At 42.6% G+C, this 27,238-nt stretch overlaps 1 long non-coding RNA gene across 1 annotated transcript; it reads right to left on the bottom strand.

The window, feature by feature from the left end:
* Positions 1–965: 965 nt before the first annotated feature.
* On the bottom strand, positions 966–26,988 carry LOC122893941. Its single transcript, XR_006381725.1, has 5 exons — positions 26,937–26,988; positions 26,069–26,308; positions 8,874–8,986; positions 3,288–3,357; positions 966–2,066 (listed from the first exon to the last, which is right to left on the bottom strand). It is a non-coding gene; the product is annotated as an uncharacterized LOC122893941 (long non-coding RNA).
* Positions 26,989–27,238: the final 250 nt, after the last annotated feature.

Genomic DNA, 27,238 nt, shown 5'->3' with positions numbered 1-27,238 from the left:
GACTAAAGGAAGATCATATATGGAAAATTACTTTCAAACTTTCTTTTTTCTTTTTTAATTTAATTTTTTTAAAGGATTTTATGTATTTGACAGAGAGCGAGAGGGAGAGAACACAAGTAGGCAGAGAGACAGGCAGAGAGAGGAGAGAAACAGGCCCGTGCCGAGCAGAGAGCCGGATGCGGAGCTTGATCCAAGGACCCTGAGATCATGACCGGAGCCAAAGGCAGAGGCCCCATCCACTGAACCACCCAGGTGCCCCTCAAACTTTCTTTAAAATTTCTGCACAAACACAAGGTTTTAAAAAAACTGCTTAATAGCCAAAAGGTGGAAGTAACCCAAGTGTCCATCAACAGATGAAGGAATAAGCAAAATGGGGTACGTTCGTATAATGGGGTATTATTCAGCCTTGAAAAGGAAGGAAATTCTGACACACACTACAATATAGATGAATTTTGAGGCCAGGCCTTTATGCTGAGTGAAATAAATAAGTCTCAAAAGGACAAACTTATGTGAGGTACCAGAGTAGTCTAGGCGATGGATCTAGCGGGTAATATGGTGGCTGCCAGGGGCCGGGGAGGGGAGGGAGGGAATGGAGAGTTACTGCTTCATGGGCACCAAGTTCCAGCTGTGCACGATGTGCTGGAGTTGGATTGTGGTGATGGGTGTACAGACTATACCTTTAAAAATGGTGAAGGCGGTATATGTTATGAGTATTTTTTTCCCAGCTAAAAATAATTAACTAATTAAAAATAAGTTCATATGTTATTTTTTTTTAAGATTTTATTTATTTATTTGACAGAGATCACAAGTAGGCAGAGAGGCAGGCAGAGAGAGAGGAGGAAGCAGTTTCCCTGCTGAGCAGAAAGCCCCCTGCGGGGCTCGATCCCAGGACCCTGAGATCATGACTTGAGCCGAAGGCAGAGGCTTTAACCCACTGAGCCACCCAGGCGCCCCAAGTTCATATGTTTTATGATGGTGGTTTTTTAAAAATTTTTATTTAAATTCAATTAGCCGACATACGATGGTGGTTTTGTCTCATTTTTGTCTAAGCCAGTTAAAAGGATACTGTATCTTTCCCTTTTAGTAAGATCCAGAGACCAGAGCTAGGAAAGAGACATGCCATGAAAAGGACAAAGTCCTGGGCTTGAAGCCGGAAGTTAGGGCCCTTAGACTCACCTGGCGTCCAAAGGTGATTCCAAGGGCTCCCTGACTGCCCCTCCTTGGAGTGAGAGGAAGCAATAGTTTTGGGGCCTAAGTGAGTGATGACCAACTGAGGAGTCTTAGGACTGAAGGGGGTTCACATGGCAGAGGGCCCCCAGGCCGGTGTGGGACCTCAGCACCCTACTCTGTGAAACCAGGGGCTTGACACCACGCGGGAAACTATGTCTCAGGTCCTTCTAGCTCTAACAAACTGTCACCATCTACAAAGAAATGACTCAGCCCATACACCTTTGCTTTTAAACAAGACCCCATTAAGCTAGTCCCTCAACTTTCAGGGATATGCGATGTTTCAAGAGAGAGGAGAACATCTCAAGTTAAGTGTTTACAATTCGCCTCTGTGCATGTAAACTCAACTGTGTTACCATTCCTCCTCCTCTCTTTGTGTGTGTGATGATGCTTAAAAATATCAGCAGATCCCTACAGTCTCATTTTTGTATCACGGAACAACACATCTCCTTTCAGCTTTTCATTCCCAGGATAAACTAATCCAGGTTTTTTTTTTTTTTTCCTTCTCTTTTTTTCCAAAGGCCAACCCTTTTAGCATGTCATTATGACCGGTTGTAACTTCCATTCCTGTGTGTTCAGGATTGATGTAAAGGAGTTCAAAGCTTTTCCTTGCCCTTCATTACCTCTTCCCCAAAGGTGAAATTTAACGTAATATTACAGCAAGAGTTCCGCAGGTCACGTCCCACATGTTGATGTCCCCTTCACACATCCGCACCAGCCGAGGGACCGAACCGAAGCTGTGCTCTTCCCTGCAGCCGACTCTACTCCTGTGCAACCTGGAAAGGAAGGTCCTAGCCCGGCTCTCTCCATCCACAGCTGCAGCTTCAAGCCTCCTATACCTGTACAATGGGAATAAAAGTGGACTTTGGAGTTGTAGAGAAGAGAAAATGAGGTGACATCTTTAACTGTCAGCTCCCCACCTCTTCCTTCCAGAATTTCTTCCTGGTCTCTTTCCTTTTATTTTTTCTCTTTCTCCTTGTCTTTCTTTCTTATTCTTACCAAGGGAAACACTGTGGAGACCCCAGTTAATAGAGCATACCCTTCCATGACAAGGCATTTGTTTTATTTTTTTTTTCCCTGGGTCACTTTTCCTGATTTCTGGTCACAGCCTGGCCATTGGTAATTGGTCATTAGTCAGCTGGTGCACTGAGATCTATGGACACGGGCTACTGTCACCAGCATCTTCATCTTTCTTCTGGAGTTTAATAACATTTTCCAATTTCCTAGCAGCTAGCCTAACTGCATCCCAGCAAATCTGTGGGTCTCCTTCATTAAGGAATTTTGCAGCAAAATCCCTTCAACCGGCTGGGAGGATTTTGCTCACTTTGGTTTGCACTGAGCTCCGTCCTTTCCTCTCTCTCATTAAAAGACCCTGTTTAGGGGCCCCTGGGTGGCTCAGTGGGGTAAGGCTCTGCCTTTGGCTCAGGTCATGATCCCAGGGTCCTGGAATCAAGCCCCTCATTGGGCTCTCTGCTCTGCAGGGAGCCTGCTTTCCTCCCCCCACCCCGACCTCTCTGCCTACTTGAGATCTCTCTCTGTCAAAATAAAATAAAATAAAATAAAATCTTAAAAGAGAGAGAGAGAGAGAGACCCTGCTTACATCTACACCTCCAATTCTGTTTTCACATTGGACCAGCCCTTTCTTTTCTTTTCTTTTTTTTTTTTTAAAAGATTTATTTATTTATTTATTTGACTGAGAGAGATCACAAGCAGATAGAAAGGCAGGCAGAGAGAGAGAGAGAGGGAGAGGGAGAGGGAAGCAGGCCCCCTGCTGAGCAGAGAGACCAATGTGGGGCTCCATCCCAGGACCCTGAGATCATAACCCCAGCGGAAGGCAGCGGCTCAACCCACTGAGCCACCCAGGCGCCCCTGGACCAGCCCTTTCGGTTAACATTTTCACCAGTGGCGTGCCTAGGACTTCACTCAACATCAAACTGTTTCCTTCAAGTCAGAAACAAAAACAGATCCTTTGTTCAAAAGTTCCTTCATTCTCTTCCCGGAGCTTCCCCCACCCCCACCCCCGCCCTGGCTTTGTACTTTGTACCGAATAGCAGCTGTACCTTCTGGAACAGTCTCGACTGTCTTATGCTACGCAATGCGGAGAATGCACTTTCTCATAATCGGAAGTTGCTGGCAGAGCAGAAAGAAACAAAAAACAAAAGCTGCATTTCAGGAACTTCATTTAGTGAAATATACTTCCTTTTGATGGCATGCCAGCTAATTTCTTCAGCAGGCAATGATATTTTGAAAGTAAATGACTATGGGGGGAGGGGGGAGTCAGTGAAGGGAATCAATAAACCAAATCGGGTGCCACTTTCAAGTGATGTTGTCCATTCATTGATGAAACTGTAGAAAAGAGATAAATTCAATGGTGACTGCCATATATTACCATAACAACTTTGTTCCCTGTTTCTCATATAGAGGAGAATTTAAACCGCCCCCAAAACCCACCTGTATTTGATGACAAAGGAATTGTTACAGATCACAAATGTTTTACAGGGTATATTAAAATACTAAAACAAATCTAATCTCTTACAAATGCACAAAATAGACCTTATATTAAAACCTTGAGATTATATGTTTCCTTGTTTGATACTGAGGGGTCTTTAAATCAGTTTATTAAGATTACAAGTAGATGCATAGGAATTAAAAGGTCATTTGGCTTTTCCTTATATAGTTTCATCAAAGAAGTCATAATTATCTTGTTTCCTCCTCATTTGAGATTAGCAAACTATGATATACATAGTAAGTGATATGCTTTATAACACACCAGTCAGCATGAAAGCAATACACAGAACTGTTGATTTTAACATCTATTTTAACTAACTTCTGAGTACCAAATTACATTATTTTCTATTCAACAAATATTTTTAGCTCCCATTATGTGCAAGCATTGCATACACAGTATGGGAGAATACAAAGAAATGTAGAACAGTCCCTTCCCTTGAAGAGCATTCCACATCCAAGAAGACAAGACACCTATAACAACTCGAAAACACTAAAGACTTCTTTATGAGAAATGAGATGATGTATGTATTATGCACTTTCAAAACGTTAAAAAAATCCATGAATTAAATTAAAATTTAAAATAAAAATCCATGAATTTAAAAATTCGGGACGGTACAAGAGCACTGTGAAATCCAATTCTCCCTCCCCAGCTCCTCCAGCTCTTTCCCCAAAGGCCATCTCTGCTATGTGTTTCTTGTGTATTTCCAGTGATGATATAAGCAGATAGAAGCATACACATAAGCTTACGTATCACCACATTCATCACTAGTTTCTTTACACAAATTTCTAACCCACATTTTAAAAGAAGGTTAACCTAGAACAACTAGCCATTGTTTAGCAATCTCAGGGGATGATCAAATCCATTCATTTGGATGGCTCAATGAAAAAAACCATTCCTCTCCGGTAGGACATTTCAATTTTTTTAGTATTTGAAATAACGCTGTGTGAAACATTTTTGTGATCCAACCTTTCTTTAGGCAGTTTTTCAGAAGGTGCATTATGAGGTCAAGTCCTTTAGGTCTTACCAAATTGTGTTCTGATAGCTATTTACTCCCATTAGCCCCATCAGGGATCATGTCATTTTTTTCCATTTTTGCTAATTTGGTAGATGGAAAACACAAGATTATGTTATGCTTTTTATAACATAATCTTAATTATAACATAATATTTATTATTTATTTAATTATAATTTATAATTTTATTTTATTTATAATTATTATTTATTATTTATTTTATAATATAATATAATAATATAATTATAACACATAACATATTTTATGTATATGTGTATAATTTAATGTATATATGTATAATATGTTATAACATATTATAACATATAACATTATAACATAATCTTTTTATAACAATCATAAACATAAGATTATATTATTGCTTCAGTTTGCATTTCTTTGAATTAGTGAGGTTGGACATTTTTCCAGATGTTGGCTAGTCATTGTTAGAACCTATTTTTGAGAATTTTCTGGTAGGCTCCTTTGCATATTTAACTGTTGGGGTTTTTCTTCCTGAATCTTATGATCTGTTTAAATATTAAAACTATTAATTCTCTTCCTCATTATTAATGAATAGCTCCCCTCATCTAATGTTTGCCTTTTGAGTTTTGATTTAATTAGCTTATTTTTGGCCCAGAAGATGTACATTTTTATCTGTTCACTGCTATCCATCAATCATTCATAATTCATTTCATTACCTTTGAGGCTACTTATTGCATCCTTTCAAGAACTGTGTAGAGACGGAAGGGAAGTCCACCTTATGTCTATAGGCTATCAACAGGGGAGTTTTCTAAGCATGGATCTGTAGAGGTGGGTTGATGATTCATTCTCTCTTTAGGTCTGATGTATGTGAATCTAAGAAAACATCTTAGACATCCTTTTCGGAAGGACTTTGCCTTATGGTGCAACTTCCAGTTGGGAACCCCATCGTGTGGAGTTGTGAAGTGCCATTATCTTTCTTTTCTCTTTCTCACGACCCAGAGTTGAAAATTGCTATTGACTTTGCTTCTAGCTCCTCAATGTGTTCATCTCAAATCCTTCATTCAAACAATTCTTCCTGTTCTCTTGGCCACCATTAAAAATAAATCTGAATATATCAATCAGTTCTTCAGAGAAATAGAACCAGTAGGACACACACGCATTCCCATCCTCGTCATCATCCTCACCATCGTCTCTCTATCCGGAGAGGTTCATCAGTTGGCTGACATGACTAGTTGGCGGGGGTGGTTAGCAAGTTCGCAATCCAGGCAGGATTTACATGTTACAGTCCTGAGGCAGAATTCCTTCTTTGGGAAACCCCAGTTTTTGCTCTTAAGAGCTTTGATAGATTTGGGGAGGCATTTTTGAGAGTAATCATCATTACTTAAAGTCTACTGATTGTAAGTGTTCATTACATCTATAATACTCCTTCACAGTGACCTCTGGGCTAGTGTTTGACCAAAACAACAGGGCACCATCATCTAGGTGAGTTGACACATGAAACTAACCTTCAAACTAATCTTCCCATTGGATTGATTTCTTTCTCAGTCTGTGCTTCTATGACCCTATAAGCTTATTGGTGAGTGCGCAGTCTACTAGGGTTTATTAAACCTATTATAAGATTTTGATAGTATTCATTTGTGAATACAATCATTGCCAGAATGTTTCTATGGCTGGTTCGCTGGCTATACAGATGTTCTGCTCTAAAAGTTAGATTGAATTTAACCCCATTCTAGGAATTAGGAATACAGTATGTCTAGCTTTGACAATATGGTTATTAGAGAGTTTCGGATCTAGTAAGACATGTGATAAGAGGAACAGTTGGATGCATTTTTGTACACATTGTCTGGAGGTGGTATGGAGGCTCTGGATAAAACATCAGCTCTGCCCCTTAATAGTCTTTTTTTTTTTAAAAGATTTTATTTATTTATTTGACAGAGAGAAATCACAAGTAGATGGAGAGGCTGGTAGAGAGAGATAGAGAGAGAGAGAGGGAAGCAGGCTCCCTGCTGAGCAGAGAGCCTGATGCGGGACTCAATCCCAGGACCCTGAGATCATGACCTGAGCCGAAGGCAGCGGCTTAACCCACTGAGCCACCCAGGCGCCCCAATAGTCTTTTTTTTTTTTTTTAAGATTTTATTTTTATATGTTTGAGATAGAAAGAGAGTGAGAGAAAGCATGAGCAGAGAGAGCAGCAAACTCCCTGCTGAGCAGGGAGCCCAGTATAGGACTTGATCTCAGGACCCTAAGATCATAACGTGAACTGAAGGCAGCTGCTTAACTAACTGAACCACCCAGGTGCCCTACACCTTAAAAGTCTTGAAGGAACAAGGCAAGACCTGGGAAAGGGAGGCTAGAGGCATTAGTTGGCTGGGATGCCACCAATTCAAAGGAATATGGAGCCAGATGCAATAACCTGTAATGTTGACCACGCAGGTACCGGGCAGGTGAGAGATGAGAGCTCTGCCATCCTGGTAATGGGAATGGAATCAAGGACGTAGCTGCTGCCAAGCTGGTAATGGAGACTAGCTTACGCACAAGGATTGCAGTTGAGTGAGACAAAGGACTCTGCCACCAGCACTGGCAGTGGGGTAAGGAGATCCTGCTTACTCGTGCTTGTGTGAGCAGAAAAAGTGAAGCTGGGCCTGCGTCTCTCTGAGGCTATTCAATAGGACAGGCCAGCCCGTGGTGTCCCAGAGACACAATCCTGGGAGTAAGAACAGTCACGATCACCCTCCTAAGAAATGCAGAATCTGAGGTCAGAGTGGTTAGGTCTCTTGCACAATGCCATGTGGTTATCTGTTAAGATAAATGTATTCATATGTGTTATTGCTTGAATTGCATCCATCACCCCCTAAATTCATGTGTCAAAATCTTAACACCTGGTATCTTAGAATGAGGCCTGATTTGGAAATAGTGTCATTGCAGATGTCATTAGTTAAGATGACGTCCTCTCGGAGTAGGGTGGGCCGCTAATCCCACATGACTGTTGTCCTTGTAAAAAGGGAAAACTGGGACACAGGCCTTGCACACAGGGAGAGCACCATGTGAAGACGATGCAGAGATTGAACGATGCTTCCGTAAGCCAAGACACAGCAAAGATTGCCAGCAACCCTCAGAAGCGAGGGGAGACACATGGAACAGATTTTTCTAACAGTCCTTAAAAAGAGCCAACCCACTGACATCTTGATCTTGAAATTCAAAACCATGACAGCATAAATTTCTGTTGTCAAGCCATTCAGTTGGTGGCAATTTGTTACAGCAGCCCGAGGAAACTAATACAATATGAAAACATCTATTGCTCTTTTTGTTTGTTTTTAATGAAAAAACATCTTGGAAATTGATTCAATGTCTTATTTTAAGTAAGAACAAGTTTTGCAGAAGTTCTTGTAATTTAACAAAAATGGTGGCACGAAAATTGGATGCCGAGTATATATGTATCCTGTAAAGAAACCAAAATATTTCTCGATGAGATACTCTGAAGGTGAACATTATTTTCCATTTATCCATTCACAGGTGAAGATGTTTCAACTCCCCACAGGAATTTTGAGAATCACTGTTCAGAATCACAATCCAGGATTATTCAGAAGTTTCAGAGACTTTCTCTGTAAGGGGAGAACATTCATCCTCAGACTAAATTATATTTGTTTGCTTTTTATTTTCCTGAGCACTTTTTTTTTTTTAAAGATTTTATTTATTTGACACACAGAGAGAGAGATTACAAGTAGACAGAGAGGCAGGCAGAGAGAGAGCAGGCTCCCTGCAGAGCAGAGAGCCCAATGCGGGGCTTGATCCCAGGACCCTGAGATCATGACCTGAGGCTTTAACCCAGTGAGCCACCCAGGCACCCCCTCCCCACTCCGAGCACGTTTTTAAAAAACAGCAATTTTAAAACTTACACTGAAATTTCATTTGAATGAGCTGAGAGGTTGGTTTCTTTTACTGAAACACAGTTGATGTACAATATTATATTGGTTTCAGATGTGCAACATAGTGATTCAACATTTATATACATTATGAAGGGATCATCACAGTAACTCTAGCTACCATCTGTTACCATACAAATTCGTTACATATTATGGACTATATCCTTCTATGCTATACATTGTATCCCTGGGTCTTATTTATTTTGTAACTGAAAGTTTGTACCTTTTAATCCCAGGTCCTTATTTTGCCAGTCCCACAACACCTTCACCCGGCAACCATCATATTGTTTTCCGCATCTTCCGCATATTGTTTTCCGCATCTTCTTTCTGTTTTTGCTTTTGTTTTTTTGAGAGAGAGAGATAGAGATTGAGCGAGTGAGGAGCAGGGAGGGGTAGAGAGAGAAAATCTCAAGCCTATTTGGCACTGAGTAAGGAGCCCGATGTGAGGCTTATCCCACAACCCTGAGATCATTACTTGAGCCAAAATCAATAGTCAGACACTTAACTGACTAAGCCAAGCAGACACCCCATTTTTGTTTTGTTTTGTTTTTTAGATTCCACATATAAGTGAAATCAGATGGTATTTGTCTTTCTCCATCTGACTTATTTCACTTGATTCATCCAGATTGTCACAAATGGCAAATTTTCATTCTTTTTTATGATCTTTATCTATTCATTCATTGATGGACGCTTAGGTTCTTTCCCTATCTTGACTATGGTAAATAATAGTGCCCTGGCTGGCTCAGTTGATGGAGCACTTGACTCTTGATCTTGGGGGTAGTGAGTTCAAGCCCACATGGGGTATAGAAATGACTTAGGAATAAAATATTAAAAAATAATAATGCTGCAATGAACATGGGGGTGTCCATATCTTTTAAAAGTAGTGGTTTTATTTTCTTTGGGTAAATACCCAGAACTGGGGTTGCTGGATCATACCCGTGGTCCCATGGAGTTTCAGGCAACTCCATGCTGTTTTCCACAGTGCTGCACTGATTTACATTCCCATCAACAGTGCACAAGGGTTCCTTTTTCTCCACATCCGTACCAACACTTGTTATATTTTGTCTTTTTTTTTTTAAGATTTTATTTATTTATTTATTTGACACAGAGAGAGGAGAGGGAACACAAGCAGTAGAGTGGGAAAGGGAGAAGCAGGCTCCTTGCTGAGCAGAGAGTCTGATGGGAGGCTCGATCCCAGGACTCTGGGATCCTGACCTGAGCTGAAGGCAGTCGCTTAACCAATTGAGCCACCCAGGTGACCCTTTTTTGTCTTTTTGTATAGCCACCTCTGGGTGAGGTGATACCTCATTGTGGTTTTGATTTGTGGGGACATTCATTTGAGTAAAATTACTTTTTTTTAAGCATGCTGTTTCACAGATTGAAAGAATAATTAATTATCTTTCCATAGGCTCGGCAGCAGCAGCAACTATCCAAGAGAAAGTTTTCCCCTAGATCCCTGGAGAGAGAGATCTTTAAAGTCTTCTGTCATTCCACAGAATAATACAAAAGATGCAAAACTGATAGAAATGCAAACACAGAACTGGAAGGAAGAGTTTTTTGGTGAAATCTATTGATGGAGAAACTCAAGTAACAAGTAAAGATAGAGGTCCTGTTTGGGGAGGCCTGGCTGGCTCGGTCAGTTAAGCGTCTGCCTTCAGCTCAGGTCCTGCCTCGGGCTTCTTGCTCAGCAGGGAGCCTCCCTTTCCCTCTGCCTGCTGCTACCCCTTCTTGTGTATGCTCTCTCTCTCTGGCAAATAAATAAATAATATCCCCTAAAAAAAATAAAAGAAGTCCTGTTTTGGAGATTTTTGGAGCTGTTTTGTCTGTTTGTTTGGGTTTTTGGGTTTTGTTTTTGCTATTGTTGAAAAAAGCAAAGGGTCATAAGTAGTCAATCACATTTACAATATATAAACCAAAGGTAATTTGAACCATTCAGAGCTACTTTGGAAGTTTTAGCCTATTCTGTTGTCCTATAAAATCCAAGGGAGGACTTTGGGCTTGAGCACTGTTTAGGGGCCAGAAATGAAAAGTCACTTTGTTTGGTTATTTACTTTTTCATCTGAAAATGGAATACCATTACTGACAATCTTGCAGAAAGAGCAGGAAGAAAAATATTTGGAGAGTATTTCCAAGCTAATGCATACCTTTTAAAATTATTATCTAATTAGATAAACTACATGTTGTTTTAATGCATTTTTCAAAAAAGTAATTTCTGTTGCAAATATTTTCTTCATAGAATAATTGCATTCCGGGCTCCACATCATTTTGGTTGTTATCACTAAAGATGACTGCTAACCTGAAAATACTTGGATGATGAGAAAAATGCCACCAAATTTACGTATGTTATATCCCTGAAAAGGAGTGGCCATTGACTCGCATGTGTTGGAATTCAAAAGCATCCAAAATACTCTGAAAAATCAGGAAACTGAAGAAATAGAGGGAAAAAATATGTAAAAGATGATAGCAAGCAACAGAAGAAGACGGACCAGGTTTTCCACCACTTGTCCTAGTGCTGTGCCCAAACGCAAGTCAGCCGGCAAAGTTACTAAAATGGCATTATCTTACAATTTCCTAGTGTTGTGGGTCCCCGAGACTTCCCCAAGCTTCGAAAAATTGCTAGGAGGACTCGTAGAACCCAGAATATAGTTGTATTCACAGCTCTAGTTTATCACAGCAAAAGGTTGCAAAACAAAACCAGCAGAGAGGAAAGTCTCTGAACTTGGCTCAAACCCCACTTCACAAACAGGGCTGGTATCGTGGAGAGAAATCATGTCTACACGGGTTTGTTTTGTTTTGTTTCGGCTCCACCCTCTGTGTTGACTTGGCTCCATCTCTTTCAAGGCCAAACTGCAGAAACATCACCTCTGTTCCACCGCCCACATCTCTTCGTCCCTCTCCTCCCCCAGCAACAATACCTGAGTCTCATAGCTTGGAAGACACACCACGCACGGTCTAAGGACTTTATGTATTTACGTGACTAATCCTCAAAGCAACCCAATGAGGTGGGTGTTATTACCTCCATTTTTTTTTATTACCTCCATTTTTCCCCCAGATTTTATTTATTTGTTTGACACAGAAGGAGAGAGAGAGTGAGAGAGGGAACACAAGCAGGGGGAGTGGGAGAGGGAGAAGCAGGCTTCCCACCGAGCAGGGAGCCCAATGTGGGGCTCGATCCCAAGACCCTGGGATCATGACCTGAGCTGAAGGCAGATGCTTAACGACTGAGCCACCCAGGTGCCCCTATTACCTCCATTTTTAAAAAGAGAGGATAGAGGCACAGAGGATTAAGCAGCCTCTTAAGGCCTTACAGCTAATAAGCGGCACAGCCTTAATTCAAAGCCCTGTAGTCTGGCTCCAGACCCAGCTCTCAGCTCCTGTATGACACTGCCTCTCAGAATTAACATACCCTGGGGTGCACACAGTCAGGCCATCGTGGCCCTACCAAACCCAGAGAACAGCAGGAACGCTAGAGAATCAAAGCCAGCCCTCTGCTAACTGCAACTCTCTCCTTACAGTCATTTCCAAGTCTCCCAAACAGCCTTGACTAATGTTCTCAACAGTGACCAAACAAGCCACAAAATCCTGAAGTGCTTCATGAACTCTTAAAGAGCAGGTAGAACAATGTGAATGGATTTGTGACTGAACTGTATATTTAAAAATGATTAAGGTGGTAAATCTTATATGTAGTTTGCCACAATTTTTATCTATCTATCTATATCTATTTTTTAAAAGATTTCACTTATTTATTTGTCAGAGACAGCACAAGCAGGGGGAGCAGCAGGCAGAGGGAGAAGCAGGCTCAAGCAGAGAGCCCGATAGGGGACTCTATTCTAGGACCTTGGGATCATGACCTAAGCCAAGGGCAGACACTTAATGGACTGAGCAGGCGTCCCTTACTACAACTTTTAAAAACCAGACATAATTTCATGCAAAGCACTTCTGGCATATATGCTAGCATGTCACGGATACCCCTTCCTTGTGCATCTAAGTAACTTTGGGGAAGATGGTTTAGTTTGCTTGACTCTCCATGCTGAACTTGGGAGCTCACAGATCAAGCTGTATTTGCTAATCCCTGCTCAAAGTGCAAGCCTGCAGATAAGCTATTGCTAATTATTATTCCTTTTCATGTTTGTCACACAATGCTGTTTTTAAAAGTGTTCTTTTCCTACGTTATCTCATCAGACGGTCGGTTGTAATGAATTGCCCTGCAAAGAAAATGTAGCAGATATAATCATCCATATTGTATGGCAGAGGAAGTGGTGGGGGTGAGACCCGGGAAGCCCAGATCTTGAAGCTTGTAAATGGCCAAGTTGAGGTCAGAACCAAAGCCTTTTGGTTACCACTGTCCCTTTTCTTCAATTCTCTAATCCCAGAAGGCTGGGATGAAGGGAGGCAAGTGAGACACTTGCCTGGGGCACAAAATTTAAGAGGTACCAATCAAGACAAATTATGGTTTAAGGTAATATTTTTAATTTTAAGTTAAAATTAATGTTAAAATAGTCCCAATGAACAAAATACCGAAATTGTAAATGCAGACCTGCTGTTTGCTTATTTTACAATCCTGCATTATTGTGCAATGGGAACAGTTGTTTCCCATCAGCCTGAGAAGTTTCCAGACCCACAAGGCCATCTCCTCCTTACCAGGTGGTGGTTATGAGGGTGGCCAAGAGGGTGCAGACAAGTGGGTGAAGCGGGGTTCTCTAGAGAGTCACGATCTTTTATTGTAGAGGAGGTTCAGAACCTGCCTGGGGTCAGATAACCAGAGAGAATGGTCAAGTTCAGGTTGGATCCCAAAGTTCATGGTGCCAGGGACCCTCCTGCTGAGTTGCTTGCTGTTAGGTTGCCTCTATCCACTCTGCCTTCCTAGTGCCTACAAGTAACAAGGAGAAAACACCCATAAAGGAGTCACTCTACTGCACACTGAAAATTATAAGAGCCTAAGTGAAGTCCCAAGGGGTGCCCAGGATGGAGATACTTATGGTTGGCCCGTCAGGGGCGATTGTGTAACATGCCAGCCATTCCAGAGATTCTATCCGAGTGCCAGGGGCAAAGATCTATTTTTTACCACCCACACACAGGGTGTGTCCTACTTTGGAGGAACTCTAATAAATGGAAACCTATATTTACATTAAAAGTACATTCAGCTGTGATTATTTACTTGGTCTAAATCATGTCAAAGCCCATTCAATATCAAGTTCTCCTAATCTATTAAGTGGAATTCGATTGTGTGGCTGATGGGTATTTTGCCAACCTGTTGGGTAATTTTAACGTAGCAAATCTTCAATCAGCTGTTTTTTGAGCATCTACAATTGTGCCGTGATAAGCAAATGAAAGTCGAAGTCAAGGTCTCTACCTTTGGTAAAGCCACACAGAGTCTACTTAGGGAGATAGGATCCCTATACCCACATAGACAAATAATAACTCATGATAAGAGCCACCTGAATACTGAATAGCATAGCCATTAATTCATAAAAATTCCAAGGAGGAAGCAATCACTTTGTTTTCTGGATTTTTTTTTCTTTCTTTTTTTCTTCTTTTTTTTTCTTCCAAGGGAAGAGAGAGAGGACAGTTGGCATGAACGGATTCTGCAGGATGGGTACCTAGTAGGAAATATGTGCAGTGTGTATTTGAGGGCTGTAGGGAGGGCTGCGCAAAGGTGGGGGGGCCTCCAGGTGCCAGAGAAGATCACAGGACAGCGACACCATACATCCTTCTGAGTAGCAGCTGTATTAAACTGGCAAAACACCAATCCGAGACCTGAAAGTGGCCTTCGTGCAGAGAGTTACAAGCAGATGAGACGCTCTAGGGAGCCCATCAAGACCAGCTTCATTAAGCCCAACCAGAAAGATGACTGAGAAAGAAATGGTTGAAGCAGCTGGAAGAAACAAGGAGTGGCAGTATCAGAGAGAACTGGGTCCCAAGAGCTCCACGAGGTGAGCGGCCACTGTTGGGTACAGGACAGAGGTCAAGGAGAGAACCATTGGAGGCGGATGGTCATATTTTTAGGGAAGGGATTTCCTGTTGGCATAGCTTTACAAGGACTGTACCAGTCTGACGCTGCGCATGACCTTGATTCGGCAAACTTTTCTTCTGTTTCTCCAGCTAAGGCAGCAGAAGGGATGACTTACTATGTACATGTCACATTCAGCCATAACTGAGAACAGAAATTGTCCAGAATGGCACAGGTCCAGGGAGAAGGGCCAGAAGGGACTGTTTTGGTTCCTCTTTTGGTCTGAGCGAGGTGGGTCTCTCACCAGGTCCCTGAGATCTGGTGGCAATGGATGTTTTAGACCCATTAGACAGGTTCTAGAAGTAGGCATGCACCCAACAATTGGCACTGGTGTCCCTCACCTCTGGCTTTCCTTGTTTCTGCTCCTGGGGCCTCTGTGGGTGCACAAGCTAGTGGTTTACTTGGCCCTCTACCTTGTCCTCTGTTCTTTTCACCTTGCCTACACATTTGCTCTTTTCTCAACTTGGCTCTCATGGTGTGGAAGTTCCTAAGATGACCCTAAGGCCAAGAGCTTTGAGCCAACAGGTAAAATGCAATCTAACACAATCTAATTCATCCTAGTAGTATGTTCTATTATAATAAAATCTGGAATATCCTTGGAAGGATACTTAGGAAACTCGTTACATGAACTGCTTTCCTAAGGGGTACTGGGTAGATGGGAAGAGAGACGGGGTAACTTTTCACATTCTACCCTTTTGGACTCTTCGAACTTTGAATGAGGTGTTAACTATTTAAAAAACTAAAAAGAAGAAGAAGAAGGGCCACCAGGGTGGCTCAGTGGGTTAAAGCCTCTGCCTTCAGCTCAGGTCATGATCTCAGGGTCCTGGGATCGAGCCCCAGTTTGGACTCCTGCTCAGCAGGGAGCCTGCTTCCTCCTCTCTGTCTCTCTGCCTACTTGTGATCTGTTTGTCAAATAAATAAATAAAATATTTTAAAAAAATAAATAAAGGACTAGAACATGTGTGCTGAAAAAATAAAGGAATGAAATAGAAACAAATGTTTAAAGAGTACAATCTTCATAGGACATTCCATCAAAAAATAAGCAAACAAGCAAACCCTCCTGTCATTTTTAAAGGAATAGCCTTCTTCAGGTAGAGTTGACACACGTAACCCGTACCTGTTTAAGTTACATAATTTGATGAGTTTTGACATGCATTTCCACCTGTGAAGCCATCAGCATAATAAAGATAATGAATATATTCACTACCTTTGAAACTTTACTCATGTCCTTTACATCCCTTCCCCCTCCTCTCCCCACCTTGTCTCCCATCCTCAGGTCACCAAAGCACCAGTCTGCTTTTTACTGGTTAGAATTTTCTCAGTGTTTATATAAATGGAATTATATAGTTTTTTTGTTTGTTTGTTTTTTGGGTTTTTTTGGGGGGGAGGGGTCTGGCTTCTTTCACTCAAGCAAAGTCATTTTTTTTTTTTGATGATTTTATTTTTAAGTAATCTCTACACCCAATGTGGGGCTTGAACTCATAGCCCCAAGATCAAGAGTCACATGCTGTACCGACTGAGCTAGCCAGGTGCCCCTGGTGACATTATTTTTGAGATTCATCCACGTTGCATGTATCAGTAGTTCATTCATTAAAAGTTGTTGAGTAGGGATGCCTGAGTGGCTCAGTCAGTAAAGTGTCTGCCTTCAGCTCTGGTCATGATCCCAAGGTCCAGGATCGAGTCCCACATTCAGCTCTTTGCTCAGCAGGGAGCCTGCTTCTCCCTCTGCCTACTGCTCCCCTTGCTTGTGCATGATCTCTCTCTCTTTCGGACAAATAAATAAAATCCTTAAAAAAAAAAACCCAAACAAGTTACTGAGTTGTATTTCATTTCATAGATATGCCATTTGAATAAACACCTAGGAGTAGGGTCATATGCTAAGTATATTAAGACTTAAAGAGAAACTCTTTTGAAGTGGCTGTACCATTTTACATTTTCAACAACAAAATGTGAATGACTGTTCCAGTTGCTCCATATCCTTATCGCCTGGCAGGGACTTTTTAATTCTCAACTTTCTATTGTGTGTGTAGTGGTATCTTGTTTTGCTTTTAATTTGGATTTCCATAATCACTAAGGATACTGAGGATGTTTTCATGTGTTTAATGGCCATCTGTATGTCCTCCTCAATGAACTATCTCTTCAAATATTTCACCTGATTAAAAAAATTCTGTTGTTGGGGCACCTGGGGGACTCAGTTGGTTAAGTGCCTGCTTTTGGCTCAGGTCATGAGCCCAGGGTCCTGGGATCAAGTCCCAAGTCAGGCTCCCTTCTCAGTGGGGAGTCTGCTTCTCCCTCTTCCCTTCCCCACTGTTCATGATTTCTCTGTCTCTCAAATAAATAAAATATTTAAAAGATTGTGTTGTGATTATTGAATATGGAGAGCTCTTTATGTATTCTGAATACAAGACCCATCACATACATGATTTGCAAATATTTTGTCTCAATCTGTTGCCTGTCTTTTCATTTTCTTGGTTTTGAAGAAGAGACATTTAAATTCATTTAATAATGAAGTCCAGCTGGTGTGGCAGCCAGCTTGCAAGATGGCCCCAGTGACAGTCCCCAGCATTCCCGCTCTTCTACGGTCCTCTCTCTCACGGAATTGGGCTGACCTGTGTAATCAGCAGAACATGGAGGAGATGATGTGGTGTGGCTTCCTGGGCTAGATCATAATAGACATTACAGCTGCTAGCTTCTACCTTCGCTCTCTCTTGAATAACTCGCTCTATGTTGTGCAGACACTCAGGCAACCTTGAATGAGATTCACGTAGCAAGGAACTGAGGCCTCCTGCAAACAGCATTGCGAGTGAACTGTCTTGGATCCTCCAGCCCCAGTCAAACGTTCAGATGAGTGCTGCCCTAGCTGACATCTTGTCTACAACATCACAGGAGACTCTGAGACAAAAACACAGAGCTAAGCTGCTCCTGAATCACTGACCTACAGAAACTATGTGGAATGACAAATGTGAATTATTATTTAAGTCACTAAGTTTTGTGGTGACTTTTTTTTTTTTTTTACAAAATGTAGATAACAGTACAGTTTCTATCATTTGTAATAAAAAAACTGTTGTTTTTAAAAAATTTTTATTTAATTTAATTTTTTTAAGATTTTATTTATTTATTTGACAGAGTGAGATCAGAACCCTGAGATCATGACCTGAGCTGAAGGCAGGGGCTTAACCCACTGAGCCACCCAGGCGCCCCTAATGTGGAGTCTCTTGGGGGATCGGATGAGATCTTCAGAACCTTCACTTTGTAGTAACTACCAGGAAAGCATCCTATAAATAGCCCGAGCCCTTTATTTCTCATGACGTTTTCTCCTCCTTGGTCCCCTGGTCCATTCCTGTGACTTCTCACCTTAACATTCTACAGCCAACTGATTTGGGCTGATGAGGTGGTGGCAGAAGACACTGGACAGAAAGTCACCTTGGGCAAAATTAGGGGTTTTGACGCTCGCAATAATTCCTAGCTCACCCATTTCACAAGGCTGGCCTTCCCCAAACACTATCTATTTCAATATAAAACAAGTTTGTTCTTGCCTTAGGTCTTTTTCAGTAGCTACGCTCTCCTGGTTAGATCATTGTTTGAAAAAATTATCATTAATATAATCAAATTTTAATCAAATAATCTTATGAAATGTTCTTACATATTGAATAGTATATAACGCATACACATACAGATAAATAATAATAGCCTTGCACCACAACTTGGCTTAAGAAATAGAGTGTTAACAGTACCTTTGCAGCCTTCCGGATACCCCTTCATGGTTGTACCCCTTCCTCATCAGAGGTTACCCATATTCCTGAGTTTGAGTTCATTAGAAATAATTGTTCTCTTGTTTTCATTTATAGTAGAAAAAAAATCACCTATAGAGGTCTCCCTGAATAGTCATCATTTAGTTTTGAAAAACTGAGTTGCAAGCACACACTTTAGATAGATATAATGTTGCCGGAGTCAGATAAAGGCACCTAGAAGACAAAGGGAATGGTTCCTAGGTTATAGTCTGACTTCAGCTTCTCTGGGAATTTACCAGAATGTCTCCGAGGCAATGTCATGAGTGAATCCTGGGGAAAAGAGGGTGCTGCCTAATCAGGGCACTGGAAGGGCAATACTAGTAGGAGGCTAGTGTTAGATGTGTGGCAGTTATGTGGGGGAGGGGAGGGTGCCGCTCTGTTTTTATCTGCTTCTGGGATCCCCACTGCCCTGTGGTAGATCAGAGCTGATCACTTCTGTGGGGGACGACATAAGTCCTCGGCTGATCCAGGCTTATGGGGGAGAGAAAATCTTTTATCAGTACATGCTCCAAGATAGGTCATGGACACATTGGGATCTGGGTCAGGTCCACCTGTGTATCTGGTCCTCAAGTAAAAAGGAAGGATCGGTGGGTAGCAGCACCTGGAAACCATCTTCAGCATGTCTGTCTCTTGGGTTACACTGTCCCAGTCCTGACTGGTGGCCATCTGGAACATGGAATCTCTCTGCACCATCCATCTAGGGACCGTTTGCTTGCTTCCTGCAAGGGATCTCCTCTGTCCTCTGTCCTGTGACTTCCTCTTCTTTGGTTTAGTGTCTTGTGGAATCCATTCTCTAGCAGCTCCTTCCTTGGAAAAGCACACATGGGAGGTAACCTTTTTTGACATTTTGCATGAAAATGTCCTTCATTCTATCCTCTTGTTTACTAAATGGTTTGGTGAGGTATAGAATTTTAAGTTGGAAATCATTTTCCCATAGCATTTTGAAGATGTTCCTTTACTATCTTCTTGATTCCAGCCATGCTCTTGAGAACCACAAAAACTGTTGATTTCCAGCCCTTTGTACATGACTTTTCTTTTCTCTTGAGGCTTGTAGAATCTTTTCTTTCATCCCCCGTGTTTTGGAATTTCACAGTGATGAGCATTGGTGTGTGTGTGTGTGTGTGTGTGTGTACGCACACATGTATTTTAGAGAAAGTGTGTGTGCACATGGAGGGGGAGGGGCCTAGGGAGAGGAAGAGAGAGACTCTCAAGCAGGCTCCATGCCCAGCACAGAGCTTGATGTAGAGCTTGATCTCATCACCCTGAGATCATGACCTGAGCCGAAATCAAGAGTTAGATGCTCCACCTACTGAGCCTTCTCGGTGCCCTTTGGTGTTTATATAAATCTGTTGGTCTTTCTTTCTTTCTTTCTTTTTTTTTTTTTTAAGATTTTATTTATTTGACAGAGAGAGATCACAAGTAGGCAGAGAGGCAGGCAGAGAGAGAGGGGGGACGCAGGCTCCCTGCTGAGCAGAGAGCCTATTGCGGGACTCGATCCCAGGACCCTGAGACCATGGCCTGAGCCGAAGGCAGAGGCTTAACCCACTGGGTGGACAGGAGCCACCCAGGCGCCCTGTCCTTTAATTTTCTCTCCCATTGCCCATCTCTGTCTTTTTGTTTTACTTTCTGTGACTTTTCTCCAATTTAATCACTCTTTCTACGGAGTTTTCTATTTCTGACATAACGTTTTCGATTTCCAAGAATTCTTTTTGGTTCTTTGAAGTATTTCTTTATATGGCATCTTTTTCTTTTTTCATGGATGCAACATCATCTCTTCTCCTTTTGAAAATCCTGATGATAATTTTCTAAATTTATTTTTTGGTGTCTTTTCCCTGCATGGTCTGTTTTCCCTTCAAGTTACTTTTTTAATCCCCCCTGCTGGTTTTAGTCTTTATCTTTCAAGTGAGAAGCTTTGTTTAGCTGCTGGGCATTAGCTGTTTGCTCATGATTAAGGGTACAGTCTAAAAGGCTGTTTAGAAGTTCTGAGTGTGGGTTCAGACCTTGTTGTGTATCTTACCCAAGGTATCCCCCAAAGCAGGTCCCAAGACTTATATGGAGGTTGTGCATTTGTTAAGCAATCCAAAAAAGCAGGAATGAGGGATAGTGGGAGGGTAAAAAGAGAGAAAGCCAAACTAAGTGTTAAATGTGTTATCCCGCTGGCCATTGCTGTAGTGACTAGTGCTCCATTCCATGGGATATTCTGGGTCTTATGAAATTAAACTGTTCCCTCAGGGGATGAAAAGGGGGAAATATTTATCTTCAACGATAGCTCCACAGACATTATCTTCCCTGAATTTCTGGGTTGCACTTGCCTGAATGCAGATGCTGAGAGCTTCTGCAGACCCACATGGATATCAAAGAAGCTTTGGGACAAAAAGCTACGATTCAGGGCTGAGGTGAGACTTTGCTTGCTGTATTAGTGGTTTTTTTTTTTATTATTAACATATAATGTATTATATATATATATATTTTTTTTATTTGACAGACAGGAGGCAGAGAAAGAAGGGGAAGCAGCCTCCCCACTGAGCCGAGAGCCCACTTTTTTTTTTAATTAAACATTTATTAAATGTTTAAGAACATTTATTAAAATGGTTTTTTAAATTAACATATAATGTATTATTTGCCCCAGGGGTACAGGTCTATGAATCGTCAGGCTTACACACTTCACAGCACTCACCATAGCACATACCTTCCCCCATGTCCATAACGCAACCAACCTCTCCCTACCTTTCTCCCCCCGGCAACCCTCAGTTTGTTTTGTGAGATTAAGAGTCTCTTACTGTTTGTCTAGACTTTGGTTGCTGTATTAGTTAAGGCTCTCTAGAAAAACAGAAACATTAGGAGACAGAGATAGATATAAGGAATTGGCTCATGTGATGATGCTGAGAAGTCCCAAGATTTCCCACCTGCAAACTGGAGATGCAGAAGAGCCAATGGCATAGTTCCAATCCAAGTCCAAATGCCTGGGACCCAAGATAGCCAATGGCATAAGTTCTAGTGTGAGTGCAGAAGACCAATGCCTCAGCTCAAAAACAATAAGGCAGAGAGAAAGAGAGAGAGAGAGAGCGTGTGAGCAGATTTCTCCTTCTTCACCTTTCTGTTCTATTTAGGCTCTCAACAGTTTGGGCAAGCCCCCCCCCCCATATTAGAGAGGGCAATCTGTTTTACTCAGTCTACCAATTCAAATGTTAATCTCATCTGAAATAGCCTCACAGACTCACCTAGAAATAGAGATTAATATCTGGACATTTTGCAGCCGGGGCAAGTTGACCCATGCACTTAACTCTTGTACTCGCTCTGGGAAGCCGTATGGAACTTGATGGGATGGTGGCTGCAACTGTGGGCAGAGCAAGAGGTGAGACCAGGGGGATTAGAAGTGGTGTACACAAGGTGTTTGGCACCCTGACCCTGAACTTTACTGAAGGGTGACTTGGTTGGATCTGCTGGGAGATTCCCCAGTGTCAGACTCCATGGGTCTTTCCTTATAGACTGATAGAGTCCTTGAGAAGAGTTTTCTTGTCTCTTATCTAGAAGGTGAAGATCACATTGCCAGCATTCCGACAGCCACATGGTGCAAAGTAGTTGGCATTTCTGCCTTTGGTGTACATCTGGCCTCTGGATCCCCCCATTTCTGCTGTGGTTCTTATCCTCCGAGTGTGCCTGGCATCTTCTAGACCAGAGACTCTCCCTAGAGGATAAACCTCCAATCTTCTGCGGGGATCAGGGATGGGATATGGAATCCAACTGCTTTTCAGATTGCTTTCATTCAGTTCTTACCTTTGCCTTCTCCTCTCCCCTCAGGCCCAGTGATCCTGGTTCTGCAAGTTTCTGAGTCTTTTAAGGTATTTCCAGTATAAGCCAGTTGCTGCTCAGCTTTCTCGGATCTACTAAATCAGTCACCACTCATCCATCTATTTTCTGGCTTCTGAAGTTGTGTTGTTCTTTTCTCCTGTTCTCCTTTCCTTAAGAGTTTAGGACTTAAAAATAAAAAGGAAGTCGGGGCACCTGGGTGGCTCAGTGGGTTAAGCCTCTGCCTTCGGCTCAGGTCATGATCCCAGGGTCCTGGGATCGAGCCCTTCATGAGGCTCTCTGCTCAGCGGGGAGCCTGCTTCCTCCTCTCTCTCTCTCTGCCTGCCTCTCTGCCTACTTGTGATCTCTGTCTGTCATATAAGTAAATAAAAATATATAAATAAATAAAAATAAAAAAGAAGAAAGAAAGAGGGGAATAAACGAAAGAAGAATGAACGAACGAACTTAAAAAAAAAATCTGTGCAGAGCAGTTTTGGGCTGGAGCAAAATTAGTTGCACGCAGACCATCTGCCATCTTAGCCTGAAACTCACATGCCGTTATACACATAGCTGCCTCCTTTGTGTGCTTCCTGCTTCCAATTTAAACATCAGAGAGGCCTTTCTTGACCACTCATCTGAAATTAGGCCCCCTCTATAGCATTTATCATTACCTGGTACTTTCATATTTATGGACTTCTGCCCCATTGGAATGTAAGCTCCCTGAGAACAGGGACCCCAGCATCCCCAGCTTGTAAAGCAGTACCTCCCAACATGGAAGGAGCTCATTATTGAGCACATTATTCTAACCGTGTTTAGAAATGATATTTCGAGCATCAAATGAACATCAATCCTGTGCGTGAAGTACCCTGGGAAAAAGAAAGACTGCCACATGGGAAGAGGGAGTGGGGTGTGTACAGAAGTAAGACAGAGTCTGCATGTAAATCATGCAGAATATAAGCAGCAAGCGAAATTGCAGGGAGAGTGGGAGCAGAACTCCAGGAACCTGGAAAGGTCTGTATTTGAAAACTGTGTCTCTGACCTGAGTCAAGGACATCCCGTTTTTCCGGGGAGTCACCATCATGAGCTGGACTGATCGTCTAAGACCAAGGTGGACACAGACAATGGGAAATGGAGAAAAGCTGACCTCACTGGTGTCTCTTCCTCTTTAATTGCCATATGAAGACAGGAGGGCACGGGTGCACGGTGAGCAGACCTGTTCTGTAGTGTGGGAGGCCATGTTACACTGGGATTGAAAGCGGCTGCCCCATTTTATGTACCAGGAATCCTTATCATCAACCAGGGACATTTTAGGTGCTGTTCACATCCCTGGAGGTACTATTGTGTGAACTTTATTTCAATTAAAAAAAAAAGGTGTTTATTGTAACAAATGCAGATGTCACAGTTAAAAAGTTAAAAAAAGGGCACCTGGGTGGCTCAGTCGGTTAAGCGTCTGCCTTTGGCTTAGGTCATGATCCTGGGGTCCTGGGATTGAGTCCCACATAGGGCTCAGGGAGTAGTCAGTTTCTCCTTCTCCCTCTGCCTGCCCCTCCCCACTGCTTGTGCTTGTGCTTTCTCTCTCTCTCTCTTAAAAATAAAGAAAATCTTAAGAAAAAAGTTAAAAGTTACCCTCCTAATAGTGTTGTTAAAGATTTTATTTATTTATTTATTTATTTGACAGACAGAGATCACAAGTAGGCAGAGAGGCAGGCAGAGAGAAAGAGGTGGAAGGAGGCTCCCCGCTGAGCAGAGAGCCCAATGTGGGGCTCGATCCCAGGACCCTGGGATCATGACCTGAGCTGAAAGCAGAGGCTTTAACCCACTGAGCCACCCAGGTGCCCCCTAATAGTGTTTTTAGCTCAGTAGATTATTTGAATTTTTTCTTTCTTTCTTTCTTTTCCTTTCTTTGTTTCTTTGTTTCTTTCTTTCTTTCAGAAAGGTAACATTCACATGGCTCAAATTTCAAAAGCCATCAATGGGTTGGATGGGAAAAGTGACACGTTGTAACCCCATTCTCTACCTGTGAGGTCTCCTTGGAGGCGACTAGTGTAAACAGATCTTTGTATCCTTACAGAAATATTCTTTGCCCATCCATGTTTTCATTTGGTCACAATTATATAGGACAAGAACTACTCAGAACACACACAGAGGTCTTTCCTTTAAGTGAGCCAAGGCTAAGGGCTCTTTATTTTCCCCTGTAAAGAAACAGCAGTAATAGGCGTGCGAGTGTGACTGGGGGAGGGAGGGAGGGATCTCCTCTCTGTTCATTGGCAGATCACTTTGCATGAAAAGGAACAGTGCAAGGGATAGGATGGGGTCCTTCAGGTGTCAGGTGCTTTTCATTTAGGACAGAGCTAGTCTAACAAGGGATGGACAAAGACTTGGAAAAGTTATAGCAAAAAAAAAAAAATCATTGTTGATGTGTGGCAGGGAATAAAGTTTCAACGTGGCAGATGAGGGCTTTCTCTGAAGAGGATGTTGTGTGGGATGGAAGCTCGGGAGAAGAAAGCTGTTTTATGTAAGCGGCCCAAGGTGTATCTTCATAAATGGGAGTCACCCCACAGCTGAGCTGTGGGGGTCCACAATCAAAGATGGAACAAAACAAGAGCTAGATCATTCCCAGGTGGCAGGCCAGGAGACTGACAGTAGCAAGATGGGGCCCACATCTGGGAATTCAGATAGAATGGATCTGACATTTCCCAATTGGCAGGAAGCCCAACTCTGAAGGTGGAACACTGCAATGAAGTAAGGGATGGGGCAGCTGGCAAATGAGACAGCTTGGCATGACAGAGGATCTACTGAACCTAACTAGAAAGGGGGCAGTCCTCAAAAAGAAACTGGGAGAGGCAGAAGGGAATGGTCTAGAACCAGAGCATCTGGGCTCAATCCCGGTTCTGGTGTATCTTAGCAGTCAGAGCCCGGGCAAGTTAAACTCCTTGAGTCTCAATTTCCTAATAAAGATAATACAGAGGAATAATACTAGTCTCTCACAGGGATGCTAAGTTAACCTATAATGATGGCTTCGAACAATGCCTGATGCATAGCTAACTCAATGCTTTTCAGCCATTAATTTAAAAAAAAAAATTAAGATTATTTATTTATTTATTTGAGAGACAGAGAGAGTGCCAGAGCAGGGGGCAGAGGGAGAAGGAGAGGCAGACTCCCCACTTAGCAGGGAGCCTGACTGACCTGGAGGAGCCTCATCTGGGGGAGCTCAACCTGGGGCTCGATCCCTAAACCCTGGGATCATGGCCTGAGCTGCAGGCAGATGCTTAAACAGCTGAGCCACCCAGGTGCCCCAGCCATTATTATTTTTAGTAAAGGCCTGTTCAGGCTTGCTTTGCTGGCACAGAGTACTTAGAGAAGAATATGGAAAAGCAGAATCATAGATGGATTTCAGGTAGTGGTCGGAAGGGAAAAGGTGAGTGAACGATCGCACAGCAATAGCAAACCAAGAAGCATGAAGAAAAGGGATTCAGGGAGGGACTGTTTCAGAGAAAAAAGTCTTGCTGCAGGTCTACAGTGCTCAAAGAGCCAGACTGTAAAAGGGCATGTCTCTTGGAGATTCAATGCAGAAAATTTAATTTCAGTTAAAGAAATACTCTTTCTCTGTGTCCACTTAGAGCCCAACTTATATTGCTAAGGCAAGTGGCCAGGTTACATAGAAGGAACCCAGTATCTCTAAGTCAAGAGACTTAGGTTCCAGTCTTGGCTCTGCCCTACGGTTACCTCATGCCATATTGAGCTGTTAATAGCTGTGCCGTTTTTAAAAAAGAAGGGCCAGAACTTGTTCCTAGGCCTGATGAGTATTTAATATACTCTGAGTCTTACCTGGGGAAGGGTCTCAAGAGAATTCAAGAGTTGCCCCAAGAACCAGCCTCTCAAAGGTATCTGTTAAAACCAAAAGCCTCAGATGTTCCTTTCCTTTTCCCGAGGTCGCTTGCCAAAAGAAGCAAGATTTCTAAAATGCTGACAGTGGAATAAAGCTACTTTTTCTTCTCTCATCCATTTCGGGAAAGTTTAGGTTTTCAGTTATTCCTATTGATTGTCGATTGCTTCCAGATTTAAGACCTAGTGAAAAAAAAAAAAACAAACGCGAGTTTCTTAAAGAGAATGAAGTTTGTTTTGCCCGATTCTCTGGGAGAGGGCTGGACAGGTAGACTGTGGTTAAAACGATCCCTTTAAACAAACATTTCCCAAAAGGGTGGTATCATCGGGGCCCAACCAGGATTATGAAACAACGATTCACTAAATTCTAAGGACAATGGACATGTGAATAGGCTGTCTTACGTAAATGGGCAACAGGAAGCTCACCACCCATCAAACAAATGGCAACTCAATTTGGATACTGGGCTGGGCGATGCACTCTGTGGCAAAACCCCTGGTCCTGACTTTGTGACCCTTAGGGAGGACCGGCTGGTTAGAAGCAAAATCTTTAGTTCTACAGTGGAGGAAATATGGCTTGTTTGCTCGTCAACCTGTCAGTCATTTTCTTTCTTCTAAAAAAAAAAAAAGAGGACAAAAATCTGAGCTCGGAAACACAGAATTCCTAGCTTTTTCCGTTAAGTGAGGCCCTTATTTCTTGGTCTCTGTACTAATGATTCTAACCTGGCCTATCTGGCGCCAGGAACCACCCTTCCCGCCCCTCAACAGCCAGCCTGGAGGGGTCCGCACTGCGGGGCGCAAAGCAACAGCCCACCTCCAAACCCAAAGGTTCCATCACCAGCCAATCCCGGGCTGGTGCCCCACAAGAAAACCAGAAACACCTAAGGGCAGTGAATGGCACTTAAGTCAGCCTGTCCGCACGGCGGCAGCCGAAGGGGTGGGATCAGAAGCAGCCAATAGTATTGAAGTAGTTGTTGTTAGGAGGGGAGAAGACGCCTGCGAGCGTGCGTGAGGCCGCTCCCGGGAAGGGGAGGCAGGAAGCTCTCGCAGCCAATGGCCGAGGCGGGCGGGCGGCGGCGCGCTTGCGCGCTGGGACGTGGGGCTGCGGGCGGGAGG

Source organism: Neovison vison, chromosome 13, assembly GCF_020171115.1.
Source record: "Neovison vison isolate M4711 chromosome 13, ASM_NN_V1, whole genome shotgun sequence".
NCBI classification, from domain to species: Eukaryota; Metazoa; Chordata; class Mammalia; order Carnivora; family Mustelidae; genus Neogale; species Neogale vison.
The sequence above is the reverse complement of the archived record's forward strand: the minus strand, read 5'-3'. Positions and strand labels throughout refer to the sequence as shown.